Genomic DNA, 26,641 nt, shown 5'->3' with positions numbered 1-26,641 from the left:
TAAACCTCAAACTCAGATTCAACATAAGGAATTACATAAGCAAATTATCTAAACCTCATGTTCAGAACCTCAAATCTGTATACTCGAATGGAAGTAGCATATCTAAATTACTCACATACTTCTCACCTATTAAATTCGTTACATCAATTCAAATCATCTTTAGTCTTAACACATGAAACTCACCAAATCTATACTTGAATCTGTAGGTTTTGCTACCACATCCATGATCAACTCAAGAGAATCCAAACATCAACAATTAGCTTCACGGAACTTAAACTAGCTTCAAAAGGGACTAACAAATAAAAATCTAACTCATGCATAGGGAAGTAAAAGATGGATCAAGAAAATTGCTACTAGAAACCAAAACTTCGTGCATGGATTAACTACTAAGAATCCAACTGAAACTTTTCGAATTAAATCAGTTCATTGCTGTTTACTTTGCAACAAAGGGTTTAGAACTGCATATTTAAATAAATGAACAGAGAACTGCACAAATCCTAATACACAGCAAATTTCAAAGGTTGTTCTGTTCATGCCAATTTAGTAGCACCACCCATCCTGATACTATCAAAGCTATCTCATCCAGAATCAAGAAAAGTATAAACATAACATCAAGATCATTGTTTCATTGACCTAACAACATGGAATTATCTTATACTAAAAAGAACCAAAATCGATAATCCTTCTTCATGTTCGATGCTACAAAGATTTGCTACTAAGAACTTATGAACATAGCTGTTCTTCACGTTCTGTTAACAAAGTATACTATTCTGCAGTAAGCTACAACATCAACCTACAAACTTTAGAACAAAACTAAACCCTCTCTTGTACCTTGCCCAACAATAAGATTCCAAACTAATCATCCTCTTTCTTTCTTCAGGCTCACGGCAGTAAAACTCCTAACTCAATCATCCTTCTGATCAGTACCACAGTAAATAAACAAGAGAAACCAAAGTGCTACTAATAAGGAAAAATTGTCACTGAAAACCTAAATTCAAATCCGTTCTTCATGCTTACTGAACTAATTTGTCTCTTCTTTCTTTAGGATTCACGGCAGCCAACAAAAACCAAGTTTTCTTCACGGTAAAACTCAAGAAAACAAGAAGACAGCAAAGCAAAAATCGGAACAACTCTTACCGCAGGTGAGTAGCAACTTACCTAGCGTTCTTGGACTTATAACCGAACGCAAGGAGGACTTCTAGGTCTCGGAGCTCTGATCGGAAGACTCGAAATCGCGGCTCCTCCTCGCGCTCCAGATTTCTCCTCGTCGAGAGAAGCTCGGCGGTGTGAAGAATCCATAGAACCTTGCCTTGGCCGGCCGTCGGAGCGAAGCCCTAAGCCCTCTTTTGTGTTTTCGTTCAAGTAGAGAACGACGTCGGGAGAGAAAGAAGAGGTAGGGTTTTTTTGGTCACGAGTAATCAAGCCCTAAGTTCTCACTTTATAACTCCAATATTTCTATTAACTACTATTGCTTATATATTTTTCGCTTCCCTTTATATTAATAAAGCTCGCTGGCCCAGTTGGTTGGCTGCATTCTGCTTCGGGCGTGGCTCGCGGGTTCGAATCCCAGCTACAACTATTTTACTTTCTATTATTCTCTGTTTCCTAACTACTGCTTAAATAGAATTTTTCTCCTTCTTTAATAACAAATGACTGCTAGCACACTTGGTTAACCCAGTTTTAACCAAATCCCAGGTCGCAGCTTCGATTCCTCTTCCGTGCACTTTTATTTTCAATTTATTTAAACATTCCTAAATACTGCTTATATATATTTCATCCCATATATATTCAAAACAGGTCGCAGACTAGTTGGCTGGTTGGATTCGGTTAAGACTCAGCCAAGTGTGAGGTTTTGGTTCAAAACCCGGCTTTAACACTTTTTTATTTTTTTTTAAACTTCTTCCTCTTGGTAAAAATACCAAACGAACTCCAAAAATTACATAAAAATACTCTAAAAATTTATAAAAATCTCTAAAATTTTTCTATAGCATTTAAAAATATTTTTGAATTATTTTTGGGGCTCAAAATGAGAAAATTTGGGTCGTTACAAAAACGGGACCCGGAAAAGCCTGTTTAGGCTACCCATTTAAGCGAGGAAAAGTTTGCTTTTTCTTTTATTTCTTTTATTTATTTGTTTTTCTTTTCCTCCGGTTTCTCTTTGTCGTCGTTTCCCTCTTCCCCTGCCGAAGCTCTTGCGCGGCCGAGCCTTCTTCCCCGCGCGAACCCGAGCCCTAACCGCACGGTGGTTTCCTCCACCTTCTCCTTCATTTTCTTCCTCCCGAGCCGCACACCCGAAGCCTTCTTCTTCTCCTCATCTCCCTCGCGCGACGCCAACCCCAATCTACCGGTCACAGCTGAGCCCTAGTGCCGACCACCGGAAGCCTCTACCTTCCTTCCCCTCTGATCTTCGCGCCGATCACCCTCTCCCCCGCACGGAGTAGTGCCGACGCCGAAGTAGGGGTGTTACTGTTCTTGCTGTGCCCTAGATCGTCGGCGTGGAAGGGACAATTAGGACTCCGAGGGTAAGCTACCGATCCTTCCTCTTTTCTGATCTATGATTGGTGCCCTAGATTGTGTCTTCTTCCTCGGTTCTTACTCTTCCTCTCTGATTGTCGGCAATCCTAGGTCAGGTCTTAGATCCTTTCTTCATTCTTGTTAACCCTGGTACGCTGCTTCGCGGATTATATCGGATCGGGAGACCTTTCTGGAAGCAATCTATTGAGGTAACATTGGTAATTATGTGGATTCAGGGACTTTGATGAATTATTCCTCCTTAGGATAATCTTCTTGCTTGATTCATTACTTGATCCGATTGAATAGGGAAGGATTTCAGTAGGATTGTGTTCTGTGAATTTTCTTTGGCTCCAGCAGCAGCTTACCTTGGTTACGACAGCCACTTCATCTAGTAGCTTTTCTGATTTCAGTAATTATAGTAGCTGAGATAGAGGTAAGGAACAGGAAATTGGTACATGATCATGTGTAGATTTGAACTAGGGTTATGTTTGTATTTGAATTTGGTATGAGTTGGATTCTAGGTTAGGTTTATGTGATTTTTGATTAGGGTTTTGCCTTAATCTAGTGTAGGAGATTTTTATTTAGCTATTTATAGGAGTATAGCTAAATAAAAAGATTTATTTGTTTGACACAGGACTTTGACGTGAGAAGAGTATCTCGACGTCGTATTCGGACCAGATTGGACTTTTCGATTGGAGGCGGGTACTTTTGACTTTATGTCGTTTGATATGCATAGTAATGAATTTAACAAATTGCATTAATTATATTGCTCATTCTGTTTCGGTTAATCACTACCCAAAACTTGTTACATGCTTGATTGATTGCTTGGTTTGCATCTCATGTATACTTTACCTGTTTATAATGCTTGTAGGGGTAGTGATATACCATGCTTCACCATGTTCAGGACCTAGATTGTATACCTTATCTTATCTGTGTACCATTGTTTTGATTCATTGACTTATGGTGCACTTTCTTTATATATACATGGTTTAGCTCAGGATATTTTGTGGTTAGTGTCATGCACCATTTGCATGATTGCATGCTGTGCGATAGTCCGCTCCATTATTGTTGAGCACATCGCCAGTTACATGGATCTGCACACACCACCACTCATGGGTTAGTGGTAGATTCAGGCAGTGTGTGTTACAACAGGGACTTTGTTTGGCTCCGTTGGTCCGCTCATGGGTAGTGTGACACAACGTGTTAGCCGGCAGGGATTCCTCCCCGTCATCGTGTACCGGGAGTTGAGAGCATTGCGCTCCCCCATTTATGATTTGGGGTAGGAGGATAGGTGTACTCCGACAGCATCCCGTCCACTCGGTCACTCATCAGGAGTAGTGACGACAGAGTGCACGGTTGTCACAGCCCTACCCACTCGGCCTCACTATTGGGTGTGAGATGATCGACTAGCGTCAGGGGTGACCAGGACGCATCATTAGCATCATATGCATGATGCATTTATTGCTTGTGTTTATATTTGCTGCATTTATATGCTGCATATTGTTTGGATACCTATGTTTGACATGCATACAGGATTTCTATACCACTCGGACTGTTTGTCCTTATACCCAGGTTCTGGTTAGTACAGTTTCTCTCCTGTTTACTTCAGATGCATTTTTATCTTTCTTATATCAGGAGACTGTACGCATGATTAGTGCTAGGTGTTATTTCCCTACTTTGCATATCAGTTGTACTTGCTGAGTGTTGGACTCACCCCGCCTCCATTGTTGTTATTTTTCAGGTTGATGCTGTCAGGAGAGAGTTCCAGTTGCTAGTCCCTACAGACCTCGAGAATATTATTAGTCTTTTTGTTTTCTTACATAGTCTATACTAAATTTATTTTGTTTGATGGTATGGATTTTGTGATGTCGATGGATTTGGTTTGGTTTTGCTTTTACTACATGCCTGCCTAGACGGCAGAAGAGGTAAATTGATCTTATCGTCGGATTTGTGTTTTACGAGTGTAGTTGAGTAGGGTGGATTTTGAGTCTTCTTATCATTGCTTATTAAATTGCGTGAAATGTCTGTGTGTTGTATTTTATTTCTGTTATTTTTCCAACCGCATGTGGCTGAGGTATATGGAGATGTAGAAAGTTTCAGATTATCCGCCGTACAGGGGAGATGCTGCCGAAATTTCTTCGGACAGGGACTCCTCCGAGGCGTGACAAAAGACCAGTTCAGAAGAAGCATCGAAATCTAAAGGCGACATGGGATCAAACATCGTCTGAATCGGAGATAGAAATCCTCGCCGGACTTGTGCTAATGGCAAGTCACCAAGAAGACGGAGACAAAGCAAGCTCGTCTGAAATGAGCATCGATGAAGGGGGAGCGACATCGAAAGAAAGTAGTACTTCAGGGGGAGATTCAGATCACAGGATCGACAAGGTAAGTCAGGTACGATCTCTTCCTCCTGACAAATTATTCCAGTTTATAAAACTATTAACAAAAATTATTGTAAATTAGAAAAAGAAGTTAAAGAATTTAAATCAACTCTAGCTAAATCTTGTCAATTATAAGACTTTGATAAAATAAAAATTGAAAATGAAAACTTGAAAAAGGAAATAGAACATTTGAAAAATCGTGCGTGCTCACAGATTCAAAATGTTGGAAGATATAGTGAATTGAATTGGTACCTTAAATTCCATAATGGTCAAATTATGGTATGAAGATATAGTGAAAGACGTAGCTAGCAAGAAGGACGGTATGGAAGAGAGCCAACGAGCTCGGTGCGTCTGAGGGACGAGGTGCTGTAGAAGAGTACACCGACGGACAAGAAGGATGCGCGTGGCGGTCCAAGAGACGAGAAGCTGGGGAGGAAGGTTACTTGAGGAGATTGTTGGTGCTACTCAGAATTCTGTTCTATTTCCCCTATATAAAAATTTGTGAAGCACAGAACTTTTCCTTGCAACCCATGTGTTTTTCAGAAGTTAAACTTGGATTGCAAACGAAACTTAACATTATTAATCCAAGTTCAACCCATGTGTTTATCAGAAGTTAAACCATATTACAGAAGTTGATTAAATATCTATTTCAAGGATTGGCTTCCAGGTCGTTGGCGAGGCACTCGACTTTCTTGGGTATGAGATCATCCACCACTTCCTAGTCAAAACCTTTCAAAGAAATTGAATATTTAAATTCTTTACAGTAAACCCTAGGTTAAACTATAGAGACCTCAATCAAAGCACAAGATCGCTAGCCTCTTGTGTTGGTACTTTAGGATTCATACAAAGGAAAAATAAACTAGTACACAGCGGAAACAATTAACTAGTTATACCTTTTTTTGTATCTTAAAGACCTCTTGATCTTCTGTTGTATTCCTCTCCTCCTCTTGGACGTCGTGTGGGCGACGATCTACCAAGACGCAAAAACCACCCAAGTCCTTCTTTCTTCCAAGGCTTTCGACCACCAAGGAATCAAAGCTAGGAACACCACCTCTTGTTCTTCTTTCTTTCTTGCAACCCGTCGGCACAAGATGTTTGAAGCCTCTTGATGTCGTCAGCCTTAAGTGAGAAAGTAAGGGGAGAATAAGAATATGAGGAGACTGGCCACAAGGAGAATAGAAGAAGAATAGAAATTGTGTAGATGATTGTTACCTCTAAGGCACCATCTATCCTCTTTTATAATCCTTGGTAATTGCTAAAAAGGAAATATTTTAACAACAATTAAAATCTCTCTTTTAAATTTCCTATTGTGGATGGCTACAAAAAGAAAGTTTTAAAATTAAAAATCTCTCTTTTAAACATTGTAGATGGCTACAAAAAGGAAAGATTTTTAAAATTAAAACCTCTCTTTTAAATCATGGTTACAAAAAAAGCAAGTTTTAACAAAAATAAAATCTCTCTTTTAAACTATTGTAGATGGCTACAAAAGGAAAGATTTTTTAAATTTAAAACTTTATTTTAAAACCATGTGGATGACTTCAAAAAAGGAAAGTTTTTAAAATTTAAAATCTCTCTTTTAAAACATTGTAGATGACTACAAAAAGAAAGATTTAAAAAAATTAAAAGCCCACTTTTAAACCCATCTTGGCCGGCCCCTTGCTTGGCCACCAAGCAAGGGGTGGTCGGCCCCTTGCTTGGGCACCAAGCAAGGATGTGACCGGTCATAAGGATGACTTGGGTGGATGCGAGGATTTATACATAGAGGCTACAACAGGGACCTAGAGGAGGAATTGGTTTTGACCTCCTGATGAGCTTGAGCTTCCTGTGTTCGACCCGAACACTCAACTCAAGTTCATCAATAATAACTCATATCACTAAAGAGTTATTATTGAACTACCACACCAATCTCATATTACATTATGGGCTCCTTCTTATCATGAGTGTGTTAATCTCCCTGTATTTAAGATATCGAATTCCATTAATTAAATGAGTTACTGACAACTCACTTAATTAACATCTAGCTCCAAGAGTAGTACCACTCAACTTCATTGTCATGTCAGAACTAAGTCTACCTGCAGGGTTTACATGACAATCCTTATGAGCTCCTCAAGGGGACATCATCATCCTAATAAATATGACACAATTTTCTTCTATAATCAACAACACACTATATAAATAATATTATTTTTTAACTTATCGGGCCTATTGATTTAACGAATAAATTTCTCTCTTTGATAAATTAAAGAAATAAATACTAAGTACATGTGCTTGTTATTATATCGGGATTAAGAGTACGCACATCTATAATAACAGATGTTCTGTTCTTTTATATAGTCAGTATAAAAGGAACAACCTCAAACGATCTTACTCTATACACACATAGGGTACTAGTGTAATTTTATAGTCAAGATAAACTAGTACCAAATTAACTACAACCATTCCAATGGTTTATCCCAATCCATCATGGTTGTGAGCTTCTATTTATAATCTATAAGGAACTGATAACATGATCTTCTGTATGACACCACACACCATGTTATCTACAATATAAATTAAATGGACAACTGCATTTAACTAAATGCATACATTTGATCAATATGATTCTCATTTCAAAATAAATGTTTATACAAAAAGCTAGGCTTTTAGTATACATTCTAATAGAGAGGACCGAAAATTGGGTCCGGGTGAGCTCTATTCTGGATGAACAAAATCACCCAGGCGATTGGAGCAGTGGAAGAGCAAAAGGAGCTACTGAAGGCACCTGGAGGCGCCCTCATGCCTTTTTCTTGGAAGGCGCTTTCAACACTTTGAAGGCACCTTCAAGCCTTCATGGAAGGTGCCTTCAGTCGCTTGAAGGTGCCTTCAACCTGTTATAGAAGGCGCCTTCAATAACTTGAAGGCGTCTTCAACCTGTTATGGAAGACGCCTTCAATCACTTGAAGGCACCTTTAACTGGGTAAATTATGTCGTTGGTAAGGATAAAACTTTATCCTTTGGTGCCTCATTGGAGGCGCCTTCCAGCCTGTTGGAGCCACCTTCTAGCCAAGGATAAGTTTTTCTAGGGGCTATAAAAAGACCCATGGACCTAGGAAATTAAATACAACACTTATGATTAATGCTAATTGAGTTCTGAGCTGTAATTGAGTGCTTCAACTGCTGTAAGAGGCTTCTCCGCTTGAAGGAGAGTTTGCTTAGCATTTCATCTTCCTTGGATTAACAACCTCCCTGATTGTAACCAAGTAATTCGTTGTGCCTCTCCTTTTCAGTTTATCTATTTTGTTTATGCAAGTGTTTACGCTTTAAAGTCAGAGAAAAGGTTCATCTTACTTTTGTAGGGCCATTCACCCCCTCTAGTCGGCTGCCAGCGGTCCAACACAACGCTTCCTACAAATTCCAAGCCGGTGGTGGCTATGGGTCGTTGATGTTGGTGCAACCTTAGGTCAAGGTTGACCTGGTTGACCCGACTCGAGTTGACCTGACTCGAGTTGTATTTTGATGTTTGACGAGAACAGAAGAGAGTTGTACTTTGATGGGAGATTGTTGGTGCAACATTAGGTCAAGGTTGACCTGGTTGACCTGACTCAAGTTGTATCTTGATGTTTGACAAGAACAGAAACTTGGGAGGTTGTGGGTGCAACCCTTGGTCAAGGTTGACCTGGTTGACCCGACTTGAGTTGATATATTTCGAGAAGTCCAAGCAGGGAGCTTGGCACGGGAAAAGTCCAAGTATGGAGACTTGGCACGGAAAAGTCCAAGCAGGGAGCTTGGCACGGGAAAAGTCCAAGTATGGAGACTTGGCACGGAAAATCTATGGAGCTGGTGTGGAAGTCGGAGAGGGCTCGGCTGCTCGTTCTCCGGACTAGGGCTCGGTAGCTCGTTCTCTGGACCGGATGTGGAAGTCGGAGAGGGCTCGGTAGCTCGTTCTCCGGACTAGGTCGAGAGGGCTTGGTAGCTCGTTCTCGGACCAATCGGAGGAGCGGATAGGGCTCGTTCTCCGGACTAGGTCCGAGAGGGCTCGGTGGCTCGTTCTCCGGACTAGGTCGGAGAGGGGCTTGGTAGCTCGTTCTGCGGACGAAGTCGGAGAGGGCTCGGTAGCTCGTTCTCGGGACTAGGTCGAGAGAGGGCTCGGTGGCTCGTTCTCTAGACCAGGGAAGGCGGATAGAAAATCCTAGTGAGTGAAGCTGGGTGAAAGTGAAAGACCCGGTGAGTGAAGCCGGCGGGGGAAGACCTAGTGAGTGAAGCTAGGCGGTTTGGAAGTCTGGTGAGTGAAGGGATGGAAAACCACTGAGTGAGTGAGCGGTAAAAGTCCTAGTGAGTGAAGCTAGGTGAAAGTCACGGTGAGTGAAGCCGGGCAAGGAAAAATCCAGATGGATCGAGGATGATCGGACATCGGTGTTGGAAAGACCAAGTGGGTGAAAGGGATTGACCGGACACTTGGTAGGGAGTCTTAGCAGTCGAGGGTGACCGGATGCTAAGCATGAGATACCAATAGGTCAAGGTTGACCGGATATTGGTTTGGAAGGCTTGGGACTTGGTTTGGGCAAAAACCAAGCTCCGGATCGATCGGTGGATCGATCGATATGTTTTGGATCGATCGGTGACCGATCGAGAACCAGTAGGCCTCTTGAGTGTTATCGATCGGTCTGCGGACCGATCGAGGAAGCAACGATCGAGCCTGGAGAAAAGGATCATCGATCGGTCCAGGACCGTTCTGATCGGTCACGGGGACCGATCAGGCATCTGATCGGTCCGGACCTTGGCGAGAAAGGTCGGAGGGCTTAGCACGATCGGTCCCATGACCGTCGGAGCTCGTGGACCGATCGGGATGGAGCTGATCGGTCGAACTATCCGTTGAGTGACAACGGCTATCTCCGTCTTCTTGATGTCCTCTTCGCATGTTATAAAAGGAGATCGAGGGCTTCTAGGCTAATTCTTCTTCTTCTTCTTCTTACGGCAAGCTTCTTCTTCAATAGACTGAACCCACGTCTTCGTGTGAGCTTCTCGGCTGGTCAGCTGCTGCTGTTCTTCCGTGAAGTTGCTGCTTCGTCAACGGAAACCAGTCGAAGGCAACCAAGGTGTTTTACATTCATATTGTTTGTATTTCTTGCTGTATTTCTATCTTGTTGTTGCAAGTTATTGTGGCGAGGTTTCTCCACCCAGAAGGAGTTGTTATTAGCCGATTTTCCGGGGTCTCATCCACCGACGGATTGATAGGCTTCGTCCACCTTACGGACACGCCGAGGAGTAGGAGTTTATCTCCGAACCTCGTTACATCATCGTGTTAGGTTTGATTTTCTTCTCCTTCCTAGTTTCGTTTCTTGTTTTTATTTCCGCTGCGCTAACTCTAATTGTAGAAAGAAACGAGATTTTGGGGTCGGCTATTCACACCCCCCCTCTCTAGCCGCGATCATCGATCCTAACAGTTGAAACGACATGTAGAAATGAAGCACCCGACAGAATATGGACTTGACCATTCTCAAACACAATTATCAAGATTTTCTTCAACTAGCGGTAGTACTGATTCTGGTTTATTTTTTATATTTGGATAATAAATTAAGATAATCATTAGCTAAATTTGTTTTCATAGAATATCTTTTTTTTAGTTTTGGATCTAAATGCTTGAAGATTTTTGTAAAGAATCTCTTAATCCATGTGCTAAATGTGTTCCTAGGACTATACTTACTCGTACAATTTTAGTAAAATAAGAAAAAAAGAATTTAATTGATGAATTTAGTAAATTAGATAATAAAGTTTCTTTATGTTCTGATATTTGAAGTGATCATTGGCAAACACATTCATATATGGGTGTGACTTGCCATTGGATCGATAACTCTTGAAACCTCCAAAAAAGATTATTAAGTTATAAACTTTTTTATGAATGACATAATGCTCATAGCATTGCACAATTATTATGTTTAATTTTAGAAGAATATTACTTAACTCATAAAATATTTTTAATATAATTAGATAATGCTAGTTCTAATACCACTTCTATAGATGATCTAAAATTTGTTTATCAACTAGTATTGGTGGTTTATTTTTTCATATTTATTATGTATACCATGTTTTAAATTTATGTGTTCAAGATGGATTAAAAAATTTAAAAGTTATATTAAACCAATTAAATTGTAATTTCTTATTTATGGTCTCATCCATTTATAATGAAACAATAGGATAGGTTTTGTAAAACTAATGGAATGAGACCTAAAAAATTTTCACGTGATGTACCAACACATTGGAATTTAACATACCAATTATTACAAGATTTATTTCAATATAAAGAATTATTATGTTCATTTTTTACACAAAATAATAATACTAATATATCTTTATTTTCATAATAATGAAATATTTGTAGTAGTATTTGTAAAATTTTAAAAGTATTTAATGATACAATCGAATAACTTTCCGGTGTTTATTATCTCACTGCTCAATTAGTTTTAAAATTTTTTTCTAATATAGTATTAGTTTTAAATGAATATATTAATAATAAATATTTATCTTCTTGCATCATAACTATAAAAACTAAATGGGAAAAATATTTTTATTTTATTCTTAAAATTTATTTAATTACATTTACTTTAGATCCTAGATTTAAATTAGATGTTTTATAATAAATGTTAACTTTATATTATGACACTTTAATTCTAATTAAAGAGTTTTCTTCTCCTTAATGTTATATATAATGTTAGAATTTATTTATATGTTATTTATAATCAATATTATGTAAAATATGGAACATAAATTAATATTTCTTAAATACAATAAACTACTATAGTAATTTAAAACTTACAAAAGCATAACTTTATTAAAAGTACGGACAAAACGTCCACGAGGATCCTCAAGTTCCACACAGGAACTTGAGAATTATTTTACTACTTCTTTTGATTTTAATGAAGTAGATAGCGAAAATTTCGATATCTTAAAGTGGAGGTCACAGAACGCTCAAAGCTTCCCGTCCTCTCCGTGATCGCCAAAGAAATTTTAGCTTGTCCAGTGTCAACTGTTGCCGTGGAGCAGACGTTCAGTGCCGATGGCAACATATTAGATGAACGACGATTAACTTTGTCTCTCGACTCATTGGAAGCCTAAGCATTACTGGACGATTTCACTAGAGCGGATAAAAGAATCCATGGAATGCAACTTTCAGAAGACGAAGTTGAAGATTTTGATATTGAAGGAACGAATACGACAGCAATGGGGAATGGAAGTGAGTGACAATGTAAAAGGATAAAAATGTAAAAGAACTATGCGGGCTTTGATTCCCCAATATCCTAAGGGGATACGTAGGCAACTTAAATAAGTGCAAACCCTTTTTTACAATAAATTTTAATTTTTAATTTTAATTTTTTTAACATAATAATCTTGAACCGTAGCGAACCATGAATCGGCAATTTCGAACAGTGAATCGTAACTATCTTGGACGGTTAAGATTAATGGTCGACTTGCCTGGAACCGTCAAATCGATTGTTCTGAAACATCAAACCGTCGGTTTCAAAATGTGGTTAGGTCTATTGTGGTCAACGATAAGCTCGAGGAGGAGCAGCGAAGCTGAAAACGTCGGCCTTGATGGAGAGGACATTGTGCATGACGTGCTCAGGGGCCATGTAGCCATTGGTGCTGGCAACGTAGGTGTGGACGTGAGACTGGTCCTCCGGGAACAGACGTGCCATGTCGAAGTCAACGATCTTGGGCATCCACCAGCCATCGAGCAGGATGTTGTTGGCCTTGATGTTGTGGTGGATGATGGTGGTGTGTGCCGACTCGTGAAGGTAGAGCAGCCCTCGCGCCACCCCAAGGATTACCTTGTACCACTGCACCTAGTCCAGCTTTGCCTTCCTCTTCCTCCGATCGGCCCCCTCTTCTCCTCTTGCCCAATTCCATCAGCAACAAAAGTACTTCAATTTAAAGCTATTGATAAAAGAAGGGTTGTATCTTTAATAACCAAGTCCCAATTTGATAAAGTCACCAAGAATAGCAAAAGGAAGAGGAATCTTGAGGGAAGACGGTGAGCAAGAAGGGGCATTAATGGCGGTGGAGCTTACCGGGGAAGAGGAGCTTGTCGAGGCTCTCGTTGGGGACATACTCGTAGACGAGGAGCTTGTCGTCGCCATGGGCGTAGTAGTTATAGAGGGTCACCACATTCTTGTGCTGCACTTGCGACAGCAACAACACATCATTCTCGAACTCCCTCATGCCCTGCCGCGACCTCTGCCTTAGCCGCTTCACCGCCACCTCCCGCCCATCCTTGAGCTTCCCCTACTTCCACATCAACTAAGACCAAAATCAACACCCAACTCATCTTCTTCCGAATAAAATCATCAATTGTCTTTGCCACAATACCTTGTAGACTGGATTGAATCTCCGTTCGCTAAGCTTGTGCTTGGGACTAAAGTTGTTGGTGGCCACCACCAGCGTCTCGTACCGGAACACCCTTTGCTCCGTTGCCACGTTAGCCACCAAGTCCTCCTCCTCCTCCTCCTCCTCCTCCTTCATATCTGCAACCACCACATAGAATCGAGAAATTAGATGGTGATGCAAGCTCAAAAATCCAGTTTGAAAAAGGAGGAAGAATAATAAAAGACCGACCTTTGTGGTGGCGATTTCTGAAGAAGTGCTTCATGATGCCACTGAAGAACTTTTTGTTTCTCGTGGCCATACGAATTGAGAAGGAGAGAAAGCGCTGGCGATCTACATGGAGATGGAACAGAGAATCCCAACTTGCTCACTCGATCTGTAGGAGGGGTGGCACTAAAAATGGTCATGCGTATCTAACGTGAGAGATTGCGTTAGAGAAAACAGAAGAATTGGCAGCAGAGTTAGATTTGTAACATTTTGTAGTGACGGATGTAAGGGGGCGTGGGGGTGTGCTGAAGCACCACCCCTGCTCCAAAACTCTAGAACCAACTAGCTACGGATATCCTAATGAACGCGTGCTTCCTTAGCTCCGTTGGTGGATTTTGTCTTCTCAGCGTGTACCCTCAACTGCTGAGGATGAGAAGTGTAGGACCCCAATCATGACCTGAGCGTTTGAGTTCTGAAGGTGGATGAGGCGGCCAATGGAGGCGGAGGAGGGAATGGGAAAGAAGACAAGGCAATGAGATAGGTGATGGAATGTCTCCCTCATCACTGTGGTCCAATGCGGCGAGCGGACACACTTAAGCCGCAGTGGCGGCATTCATTTCAACAACCTCCTTGTCCTTGGCTCGTCCTCCCCTATGTGTGGGTCACGTGCAAAGCATGATCTAATGCATTGAGTGAGACCTCACTAATGGGCATATTAATTCACCATAAAAAACCACTAACTTGGTCTTCACCCATATATAATTTTATATTTTCCCTTTTTTTATATACTATCTAATGTCTTCCACTTTATTATTGAAGCTTAATAACTAAAAAAATAAATAATTTTATTGATGGGAGTAATCTTGAACCTTGAAGTAATTAGAATAATTTTATGATGCTAAAAATAAGTACAAGGAGAAGAATTGAAATCAAGAAATGTCATTTGAGGGTTTACAAAACTACAGTTCTCACCATCAAACAACTGCAATGTTTCCCATCATAATCTCCATTTCTTCCCCCTTAATAAACCTCTTCACTAATATGAATGATAACCAAGTTCAAATATTAAAGCCAGAGATGCACTATCATAAGAAACAGATAGATTTCTCTGGGAATTGCAATGGGCAGTTAAGATCACCATAGTCAATTGGGTTTGAAGGTGGTTGGTTTATCGGTGATTTCCCGCTGGAACTGCACTTTTAAATGGATGCCATCGGCACAAGGTGATGCGATGATTCTTTTCGTCCAACGATAAGATCAAATGGATCAACAAACTTCCCTTCCAGTGAAGATGCAGGAACCATGGCCTACAATGACAAAGGAACTCAATTCAAACATCATGTAACAATGACATTGTTCATGAAGATTATTCTGAAAGTTACTCTTAATTTTTATGAATGTAACAGTTAACTGATCAAATAAATAAATAGAACAGTAAATCCATGGAACTCTGAATTTACCGAGCTGAACTTACTAGGGGTTAGTAGTAGTGATTATGGCTGAATTATTGAAGTTACAAGTTCCACTGTTGCCTCTCGCTTTCTGATAGTAGTCATTGTAGGTATAAGATGCCAAAGCTAACAAGTTTCCTTGTTCATAGCAAGGTTGGCCTGCAATTTGCTAGAGACCAGGTCCACTTGCCCAGTCCAAACCTTTCTTCACAACAATTGGGTCAGCTCTGGAGTTTGCTACACAAAACACCAGATCAGATGAGCTCTTCATTGCAGCCGATAGACTTGTAAATCTTACGGAAATCTTTGTGCATTCATAAGACATTAAGACTCATCCAATTTCTCTTTGCCATACACCTGGCATTGACAAAAGAGCATACTATGCACCAATTGGTAGTTCTACATTTGGAGAAGGATATTTTTATCACAATTAAAAATAAATAAATTTTATAATATTTTTAACTGAGGAATATGGATATAGTTATATTTTCTTATTTGTATGTCCAGATTTGATAGTTCAAATATTAATAAATAATTATTTTATTGATATACATATATTTTTATATTTATATTATTATCGTTATCAATTTAGTTGTTTTTATTTTTTATGTATTTATTTGATAGTAAAAAATATATTTTTAGTTAAGCACTTTGAAAAAAAAAAAAAATTGGCTTTTGGTTAAATGATGAGAATGATTATGGGTATGAGTTTAATAGTAGGGTAGAATTAGAATAAAAATGGAAATGAAACCCATCAAATTATATGGGTTTGATTGATTCCCATAAATCTAGTAATCATTCCCAAAATATCATTCCCAAACTCACAATTCATTTATTCCCAAATCCATCAACCAAACACCCACTGACAGTTTCATATAAACTTTAGGAATATAAAAAGAATTTGATTAAGGTATTAACTATCCAACCGTGTGAGACAGCATCACATAAAACCTTGCTTAATGGTTCAACCACCAACGAGCTTAACCTAGAAATCACATTGTCGCACAGATTGGACTAAACTTCTGGTCCCACCGGACTTCCAATCGTCGCACGGGTAGCGTGCTTCGATTTCGGTGAATTATTTTAATGCCTTGAATTGGCAACGAGGAACGCCACGCTTCGTCTGGCCATCGACCCGACGACGGCTGACGACGATGGCAAACAAACTGCACCGCTTACTGACGGCGCCATTGACGCTGTCGAAGCGTGAGTTCGTGCAACCGAAATTAGGGTTAGGGCTGGCGCTTCAGGGAGCGAGAACCCTTGCAACTTCTGCGCCGCCGCCGTCTCAAGAGGCGTCTAGGTTTGATCCGCCGCCTTCCCCGTTGAAGCCGGCAGAAGCTGACAAGGAGGAAGTGAAAATCGAAGAGGGAACTAGAAAAGATGAGGTGGTGGAGAATGATGATGGCGACTGCGTGAACAAGCTCACCGGTGAGATTGGCGGTCCGAAGGGCCCCGAGCCAACTCGGTATGGAGATTGGGAACGCGGAGGTCGCTGCTCCGACTTTTAGTTCCCTTCGTCAGCAGAACTGAATAAACTTCTTAAAAAGGTCAGATTTTCTAGATTGAATTTTCGTCTACTAGTTTCTCCCCCAAATAATTGATACCGTGATTGTGTGCATCATGCCACTCTATTTTTATTTTTCTCTTGGGGATTAAATAATGATACATGGAATGCATTCAAGGATTGGTGTTATAGAAATTGCCTAGGCTAATATGTATGCAGCAAGACTGATAAGGAAGAGGCTTGATCAAAATTGATTTGTTTAATCGATACCATCATACCTTGCAGGGTATGGCAATGCTTTAGTTAAAAGGCTAGGCTAGCTAGTCCTACACAGAAGTTTCAGAGTGCGGCATTGGTTAGACTGAACTTCGAGCATTTTGGTTATTGGAGGTATTCAGCTACATTAGACGTAATCTTTGTGTATTAAATTCAATTGGAGGTTCTTGTGGTGTCTTTCATGTAGCATCCCAACTCAATTTCATCAAAAAATAATATAAATAAGAAAAAGATGGGTTAATATGGAGGGATTGGGATTCCAAACAAATTTGAAATAAATCAAAATAAAATTATAGCCTTATACTTCTAAACACAACAATTTCAAATTCAAAACTAGTTTGAATAACTTATTCTCCTAAATAGGAGGATCTACCGAAATAAATTCACAGTCTAAAACTTAAAAATTGAAAATATGTTCTCTAATTTGCATTATTCTTTCCCGCCAAGAAGAACCTGAACTATAAACAAAAATCCCTGTAGATAATTCATACTAATTACAAACCAAATTGCTAGGGGAGAGGACAGGATAATTTAGTCTTCAAAAATAGTATATTAGGTTAGGTTATTCACAAGGATCTATTCGAGCAGGGGAGAGGCATGTGGAGGAAGCACATTAAATTGGTGTGGATTTGAAGTAGTGTGGTGACAAAGGGATTGGGACAGTTGCTCAGGGTGGACTATTCACAAGGATCTAATCTGAGTAGGGAAGAGGCATGTGTATGAAGCATCTAGATCAGGTGTGGGTATGACACAGCATGGTGACAGATAGATTGGGCATATTTAATGAAGAGAGTTCTCATTAGTGGTTGGAAGGGATTACTTGGATGATGACTTGATCGCTCACAGAGATTCTTTAGTCAGTAGGGGAGCTAGGTTAGCTGAAGGGCAAAATGTTAAAGTGGATTGTGTCTTTAGGATGCAGAATCAGTGAGGAAGATTGCTCTGTGAAAGTGGATTTGGGCCAAGGATCATTGGTGGGATAAAGTCAGATTCTTCTCTAGATGGGTTGGATGTGCCAAGGATGCACCGTAGCAATCATATTGAGATTCTGCACAAGAAGAGGGATGGTGAGATGTGTTGAATTCACCAAATCTTGTCAAGAAACCAGGGGGTTACAAGGCAACAAAAGGGGAAGCCACATTTTCCTGTTCGTCGATTGGTGCTGAGGTGGTGGCATATGTGGGGAAGCTCACATGGTGAGAACTACAAGTTGATGCTAATGTAATAAGCAAGAGAGGAGATTTCTCATGGTGGAGGATATTGGAGTCTTCTTGCAAGACCCACAAGCAAGTCTGCATAGTAGAGGTTGTGGATCTATAGTGGTGGTTGGAAGGTGTCTTAGGTTTTGGTCTCATAGTTGAACTCAAGTCAGGATTTGAAGGAGCTTGGTGAATCCACCTGCAAAGGGGCACTAGATGGATTATAGAAGGTTAGTATATTTCAGGACAAGTCGTTTGGTAGAAGAAGCTCCATATACATGTCAATTAGGTTTAGAGTCATCTTCATCGAGAGTGGAAAGATTTGTTGTCGGAGGAGAAACATCCCTTGCTATGAGAAAGCACAAGCAAATTAAATCAACATTCAACTCTGATTGGTTGCTAGTTCTTGCGGAAGGATACGGTGGAGAAGCAATCAAAGGGAGAAAAATAGAGCACCAATTACTAGGGTTCAGCTTTGATACTAACTGATATAACATCAAAACTTAAATCGTCATGTTCAGGGTATGATTCTAAGTGTAAGGAGGTACCCCTTCTAGTGAAAATTCACCAAAAGGTCATAATCGCAAGGTAGAAAGGAGTAACACATGATGGACGATGAACAAATAATCCAAAAGATAAGTATGCATTTTATTCATTTGTCAAAGCAGCAATGCAGATTTACTGTGTAAGCAAGAACATGAGCAAAGATTTTTGCAAGGAAAAAAACATTTTGTATAAGAAGAATACGTTAACTATGTGAATGTGAACTGCTATGAAGAAAAATAAAAAGTGCAAAGATATGAATCAACAAAACTGGTTTTGACACAACTGGGTATCCTTTGAGCAGTTTTAACTTTGGCTTTAGTACCTCTCGTGCAAATCTAGAGACCAAAGAAAATACAAAATAAGCACAAAATTGCAAAGTGAATAAATAGAGAGCACATGATCGAATTATGATCTTATTAAAGAATTCAAAGACCAAGTATTATGATTCACATTTAAGCATTTCAAGATCACTTAAATATATATTTACTTTCCATCTCTGTATCATTATTGGTTACAGACTTTTAATCATATCAATATTGATACATTTGAACCGTTATTTTTAATATAATAAATTCATTAAGAGGTAAATCATTAAAGGATTGACCACATGGTATAAGTAGTGTCATCTAACATGTGAGCTCTCACAGGTGATAAGAAGCAATATAGTGTAGCACACAAAATTGATCACACATGATGCATGCTTCGATGTAGCCCATAGGTGACTAGGAGCCCTAATCATAGCTAGTGTTGTATTATTTGATTTTCAGCATTTATTTTACCACTCATATAGCTGCTTATTCACTGTTATAGTTCATGCATTTGAAATTATTTGATATTTAAAACATTATTAGTATGAAGGATTAATATGTCGCCATTTAGTAATAGTCACATTAAATTAACAACTAATCTTAGAATCTAATGTATGGCATTTAAGAAGCATGAAAATATCAGAATACGCCCCCAGGGCAATAGTGTGATGGTTAGAGGTGGGACAGGCTCCCTAGGCAACAAGGGTTCAAATCTCACCGGGGCACATTATACATGGGGAGTTTGAAAAACTTGTGACACCGTCAAGACACATTTGTGCTTCCCGATTTACCTTGATGACCAGTGGTAAACTTCTATAGGCCGGGTAGGTCGCTTGGATTAGTTGGATCATAAGAATTGGATACCTAGATTATCAAAAAATAAATAAAAATATCATAATAAAACATGGAATATAGAAGGTGAAACGATGTAAGTTAGGTATGTAACTATAACATTATGTTATAAATTGAAAACTCCCCTAGATATGACCCACTTGTTAATAATACATGATTAGTACATGTTGTTAGGGGATCAAGAAAGGAATTCATCCACCTCTAACAGTACTTAAGAACTAGGTATTTTCATGCACAAGAAACTATTAGTAGGGATCAAGAAAGGAATTTTTTTATCTCTAATAGCTAAGAACCAGGTTAAAGAAGGTCAAAGTGCTCCTCTTGGAAGAACCTCTACACAACAATCAAAGGAACGGCTTAGAAAGGTTCCCTATCATATTAACAATAATAAATCTAAAGATCAAGCGATACTCTAAATCATTAGATCCGATCTTGACCCAATTAACATAACATAAATTAAACTGGAAACCCCTTACAAAACAACCCTAAAATCCCTAAATTACCCAAGAAAAATAGCAATACCCTCTACAAGGAACAAGTAGTATCACATGTGATCCAGTGTACAAACACATCTAGGAACAAGATGTCTACCATCCTTAAGAAGTCAACATAACTGTTAGAATCACTAGAAAACACTAATCAAACATCACAAGGAAGGGGGACCACAAACAATTCGCCCTTATTACAGGGTAGTCAAATCTGAATGGAGTTTCAAATGGATCCAAGCCAAATCCAAAGTAATACGGCTGGATTCATCATAGAAGCAAGGAAAGGTCAAGATCTGAAATCTGATGGCTAACCTAGATCACAACCAAGAAGAACAAGGAATGAGGAATCCTTACGTAGTTTAATTAATTTCCGGACAACTTTCGATCACAAGATCCTCTGGATCGGACAAAGTAATTTGCTCATACCCTAAATCTACAATCAAGAGGGATCCCAGTAACTTGTTCATGTAGGTTCCTTGCGGTCAACAAGGGAGGTGGGGTGAATTGCCCAACACAATAAAACAACAAATACCTCTCTCAAACTATCGGGCTTTCAAACAATTACACACTTAAAGAAATAATAATAGAATTAAGAGGAGTACGACACAAACAATTTACTTGGTTGGCAATCAGAGGATTGCTACTCTAAGGAAAATAAGCTCATTATGAAGATTTCCTTTTCGAACAAAACGTCGGAGGCGGAGAAGCCTCATACACGGAAATAAAACTTGGAAGTGAAAAACAAAAAGAGATTCGAAGTACAAAGTGTGTTGTTCGAAATGGAGAAGAGCAGGGCTCTATTTCTAACTCACTGGTCGAAACTAACTGTTTGCTGATGTGGGTCCGGTCCCCCGGACCCTCTCTGGGGGCCCCTAGCATGACAAATCTTATCTTCTCGCAAACGGCTATGCAACGGACATGGGATAAAATTTTATTCCGCTTCTGGCGCCTGGACCCACTCCGGGCGCCTGGACCATTGCTGACGCTAATTCGCAGCGTTGAGGAGTCGAGGCTCCTCGGTTAGCACTAAAGTGGTCCCGACACCCGGAGTAGCTTCGGGTGCTCGGACAAGAGTCAACTCCAGGTTGATTTTTTATCCGAGCTTTTGTTCTGGCTCCGCTCGCTTGGGTGATTTTGGCCATTCGGGATTGGGCTCACCTGAATCCTTGTTCCGGCCTTCTCGAGTAATCTTCCGCTTTAACTTCTCGTCCCTCGAAAATGTCGCGCACTTCTTTCTCGTCTGCCAACGTACTCTTCTGCAACAACTCGTCCCTTGGACGCACTGAGCCCGCCAACTTCTCGTGTCATCCTTAACTGTATCTTTCACTCGACTTCTTGTGCTCCTAAGTTCCTGCAAGGATCAAAATACAATAGGACTTAATTTGACTTGGTTGATCACATCAAAACTGTCACGGAGTACTTACAATCTCCCCCTTTTTGATGTGAGCAACCCAAGTTAAGTTAGGGTAAACCAAAATAAATCAAAGTACATGATTTACAATTAATAACATGTAAATCAAAATGCATGTAATACAAAATCAAAATGTACCCGCCTCTAGACTTAAGCTCTAATTCTTCATTGCAGTGATAGCATCTCCCTCTCCTTTTTCTTATTTTGGCTTGCACTTGATTGAATTTATTAGTTCTAAAAGACTTTGTAAACTTTCTTACCAAAAATGTCGTTTTGTCATCGTTGAGAGATGTTTCGAAATATGGTTCGGCCATTTTTGCTTTTAAGGCAATGTTCTACTTTGACTCCTTTAGATCTGCATATCTAGACTCATGAATTTCAAAAGTAGAAAATAATTTTTCTAAATTACTTATCTCTAAATTTCCAGAGATGTAATATGCATCTACTAGAGTTGACCATTCAGGTAAAAAAGGATAACCCGGTGCACGAAGCTCCCGCTATGTGAGGTCTCGGGGAAGGATCCACTATATGCAGCCTTACCCTGCTTTTTGCAAGAGATTGTTTCCAGGATTCGAACCCGTGACCTTTTGGTCACAAAGCAACAACTTTACCGTTGCTCAAAGCTCCCCTTCAGAGTTGACCATTCAGGTGTTCTAAGAAAAGCGTTAAGCACATACCTTAGCAAATCTCGGTTGGTTATCTTTTTTCCGATATTCGTGAGTTTGGTGATCAATTCCTTTAGCTTGGCGTGTAGTTGAGGAACCGTTTCACCTTTCTTCAATCTTCCGAAGTAGATCTCTTCTTGCGAGCTTGGCTTAGGATTATCCTTTATGAAACTCCAGGAATTTTTCCCAGAGGTCTTTTATTGATTTCTAAACTCTGATTTCATTGACCTCTTGTGGTGGCAGCGCGCTTAGTAGATGGAATTTTGCTTTTCTGTTGGCCATAAATTTAGGTCGTTCTTTCTTTGTCCAGTTTTCTTCTTTCTTTAACTTGCCGTTGCTGTCGGTAGGTACTGCAAAACTATTTTTTAAGATATAAAAATATATCGAAATCGGTTTTGAAATATACTTCCATTTATTTCTTCCAGTGTGCGAAGTCTCCCTCGAACTTCGATGGGTGGATGCTTGTTCCGACCATCTTCTTTTGTGCTTCGGTCGGCCGTTAGTTTTTCTGAAGTAGTTGGGCTCTGATACCATTTGTAGGTCCTTTGCGACCGGCAAGAGGGGGGGTGAATTGCCCTGCATAATAAAACAACGAATATCTTTCTCAAACTATTGGGCTTTCAAACAATTACACACTTAAAGAAATAATAATAGAATTAAGAGGAGTACAAGACAAACAATTTCCCAAATCTGCAATCAAGAGGGATTCCAGTAATTTGCTCATACCCCAAATCTGCAATGAAGAGGTATCCAAATGGGATCAAAAATCAAAAGACTATAGGTTATTCAATGTCCATTTTGCATCATCCACAACACCAGAAATCACTGCCATTGTGAACAAGAGAGAAATGGAAATCAGAAAGGAATGATAGAGCAGACAGAGAGAGAGAATTATCTGGGATTGGCTGTAGGTGGACAAAATCCACCAATCATCAGCGACCACGTGATGATGCATCATGGCCTTGGCTGGGGTCACGAAGGAGTCAGGGCAAATGGGTTATTGTGCGAGATCAAGGTGGGAGAAGCAAGAGGGCTGTCTGCCAGATGAGGAGAAGATAGCATAGCTTGTTGGCAACTTTGATTGGGCGACCTCCTGCAATCGGGCTCTTGTGGTGATGTAAGTGAAGAGGGTGATTGGGAGAAGAGGGAGAGAAAGGTTGGCGAACTACAGTAGGGATGAGAAAAGAGGGGAATAAATAGATAGATTCAATTCAAACTCCAGCAGCTAAACCACACACAACTAAACATTGGTTCAGTGAAGAAGGGCAGTTTGGTGCATGAAACTCCGGCCAATGCGGGATCCTGGGGAAGGGTTGTATCATATTGGGTTTATTGTATACAACTTTACCTTGCATTGCAAGAGGTTGTTTCTGCAACTTGAACCCGTGATTCCAAGTCGCACGACAACAACTTTAGTATTGTGTCAAGCTCCCCTTTTGGTTCATCTCTAAAGTAGTCAAATCAAATTCAAGTCAAGTTCAATTTGGACTTACATGACTCTGATCATGTTGCCCACCTAATAGAGTCAAAAGAATCTTAATTTGATCTCAATTGAGTCCTCCAAAACCAAGATTTTGGTTATAGTTCAGCTTGTTAATCCAGCTTGTTAATATTTTTTAAAAAAAGGAGAGTAAAATTACTACTTTAAAAATTAATTGGTAGCAAAATATGATATATAATATAAATTCATCTAAGAGAAATATTATTAATAAAAAAGATTATCTGACATGGGTTGGTTGTTATTTTTTTTAAAAACACAACCTGAAACAATCTTGGAAATAAACCAAATTAAAGTACCCTAAACACTTGTTTTGAAAATGTCCTATACTTTTAAATAAGATAGTTACCAATATAAAACTGCTTTAGATTACTTATCCTCCTAAATAGGAGAATCGAGCTAAATATAAACTTACAAAGTCTAAGAAATTTAAAATATTTTTTTCTAATTTACATCAGTCTTCATGGCTGCTAAATCCATATCTCAACATTGATATGTAGTTTTCTAATCAGAAAAATATTCATTTTCAAGGAGAAAATTAGATGAAAGTATGTATTACCAACATATGCATGATTGATATGATTATCAAAAATATGGTTTTAAGCAATGAATTTTTGATTTGCTTGATATACATTATTTTACGATTGATCGTTGTAAAAAAAACATGGTCTTTTATGCACTCACATGTGCCTGTGCCTAAAAGGGCTTCTTAAAACAGATGAATGAATATGTACACTCAGTTCCTTCTTAGTTGATTGGTTATGTCGATGACTTGAAATGTTGATACATAGGTTCAAGATTATCATGACATCAATGCTAACCATCATCTTTTCTTGCTGTTATTGAAATCTGCAAAGTTGTAACCATTTTGGTTAAATTACTTTTGCATAAAAAATTTCATCCCACTTGGCATCTCGCATTGTTTTGTAAGACATCTACTAGGGAACCAGGGGCTTTCTTGAATTCTATATTAGGAAGTTTACTAAAATTCAACCACAATTCCTGTAGCTGAAGTTTTACTTTGCATTGCAAATGAGATCTGAGAATATTTTGTAATTAGAAATAGCAATATAGGGTATGGAGTAACTGTGCAAAACTAGCTTGTTGCTGCAAAGAGAAAACATAGTAATCATTCTATGTAATTACTTTCATGTGCATGCATGTGTTATTTGTTTTTAGTGGATAGTGTCATAATTTCATGGCTCAAGATGGAGGTGAGCTAACTCTGCTCGATGGTTAGATGATGAAAGAAGTTCAGTTGAGTCAAGGCCTCTGTTTGCCATCAGAAAAATGAGGCTTACAAGGTTTGGGTTTCTTATTGCTCAGGAGTAATATAATTTTATTTTATTAAATTCTTTTAAAAATTAAGGAAAGTCTAGAATGATGCAACGAAATTTGCACATTTGCTCAAGAGTTGTACCAAAATCTACAAATTTGCGATTCACATAATTTTTTTATTGTTTTCCCACAAATTTGATTAGTGGGAACCTGTTATATTTATCATTTTTTTTTTTTGAAAATTTTCCAGATCTAACTGTTCTGCTAATTCCTATTTCCTGATTCTTTCTTTATCCTCATGAAATCAGATCCTGGGTGACAGATGGACAAGAAAAGGTAAGCATTTCCAGCCTGGATCTTCTTGTTGCGGTGCAATTGACCTGTTCTCTCCTGTAGCAGTTCTTTCCAGGACAAAAAGTTTCTGTTTCTATCGAACATTTGTACTAATTTCAGAGGTTTGTTAATGCAATTAGTTTAAATGAGAGAGAACTCTTTAGCTTCTAATCTGTGTTAAGTGGTACTAACTGACAACTGCCAAGACCATTTTCTTTTCTCCATTTCATTCATATAAAAGGCCTAAAGCCATGGCTGAGACTTGAGATGGGCAGCCATGGTTCGGTGCAAACAGGAAATGTGGTGGTAACGTTGGTGAAAGGAAAGTGGGGGAGAGATGTATTTGTTGAATCATCAGGGACGTGAACCTGCACTTGGTTGTATCAGATGGCCGAGGAAATGACAGATCTCTTCTGTACAATTTTGAATTTTTCATCTAATAAATTTTGAATATTTCACCTGTTCTTTGTAGTAGAAAGTCGATGCCAAAGGAAGGGAGGAGCAGGAATTTTTAAAGGAGTCATACTGAACGGGAGAGGAGTTGATTCTGTCAGGGGAGGCGAGGGAGAATTCGTGGTAGGAGATCGTTGGTCACATCCTTGCGCCACGAGCCAGAGAGTCATTTCGATTGAGAAGGGTTCTCAATGGTCATGAATCTCCATTATCCACTAGATCGTCTATTGCAAGTTTGGCAACTACCATCCCTCAATTCCTAATATCTTGGCATGCCTCTCAACCCAACTAAAGAGGCACAAGAATCACATCCTCACATTACTAAAGGAATCAATAGCATTCAACTTTCAAACATGTAGTTCAAATTCCAATTATGACGTATTACAAGATAACTTTCTCTAGTGGAATAAAAAATTTAGAAAGTTGGCTATTAGGCTGGATCTGGATGTACTTGTAGCTTATTTGATGAGTAAATCAGGGAAAAGATCATTCATCATCAAAATTAATTGAGGGTCAATTGAGCCCAAAGTCCAAACATCCTAATTATATATAAAAAAAACTGACGGGATGCTATCACTTACATCAATTGTGCCAACAAAAGTATCCAGGTAATATTAAAGGTAAAAAATGTCAAAATGGATTTGGTAGCACCTGTATACATTACTCTCATCTAAAATTATTAGAATATGTGGATAAACATGATAGAATGTTGGACCGGTTACAACAACAAAAATATATATTTTTAAGTTTTTTATTTTTGCCTCGGATAATGATGATAAAAGATGATTACGTTTACCTTCAGCGCTTCCGCTAACTTATCTTAAAGCACATGAAGGAGATAAATCACAAGTGGTTACTAGCTTTAGAAATAATGATTGACGCATGAGGGAGATATTTACCTCAGCTATATCGTGAT

General features: G+C 39.2%; 2 long non-coding RNA genes across 2 annotated transcripts; one reads left to right on the top strand and one right to left on the bottom strand.

Moving 5' to 3' along the window:
• Positions 1-13,243: 13,243 nt before the first annotated feature.
• LOC121982710 lies at positions 13,244-14,020 on the bottom strand. Its single transcript, XR_006112200.1, has 3 exons — positions 13,728-14,020; positions 13,485-13,646; positions 13,244-13,393 (listed from the first exon to the last, which is right to left on the bottom strand). It is a non-coding gene; the product is annotated as an uncharacterized LOC121982710 (long non-coding RNA).
• Positions 14,021-15,868: 1,848 nt separating this feature from the next.
• Positions 15,869-25,443, top strand: LOC121980329. The gene is made up of 2 exons (XR_006111491.1): positions 15,869-16,461; positions 25,248-25,443. It is a non-coding gene; the product is annotated as an uncharacterized LOC121980329 (long non-coding RNA).
• The last annotated feature ends 1,198 nt before the right edge of the window (positions 25,444-26,641 follow it).

Source organism: Zingiber officinale, chromosome 5A (assembly GCF_018446385.1).
Source record: "Zingiber officinale cultivar Zhangliang chromosome 5A, Zo_v1.1, whole genome shotgun sequence".
Lineage (NCBI taxonomy): Eukaryota > Viridiplantae > Streptophyta > Magnoliopsida > Zingiberales > Zingiberaceae > Zingiber > Zingiber officinale.
This window is presented reverse-complemented; position numbering and strand designations above follow the sequence as displayed.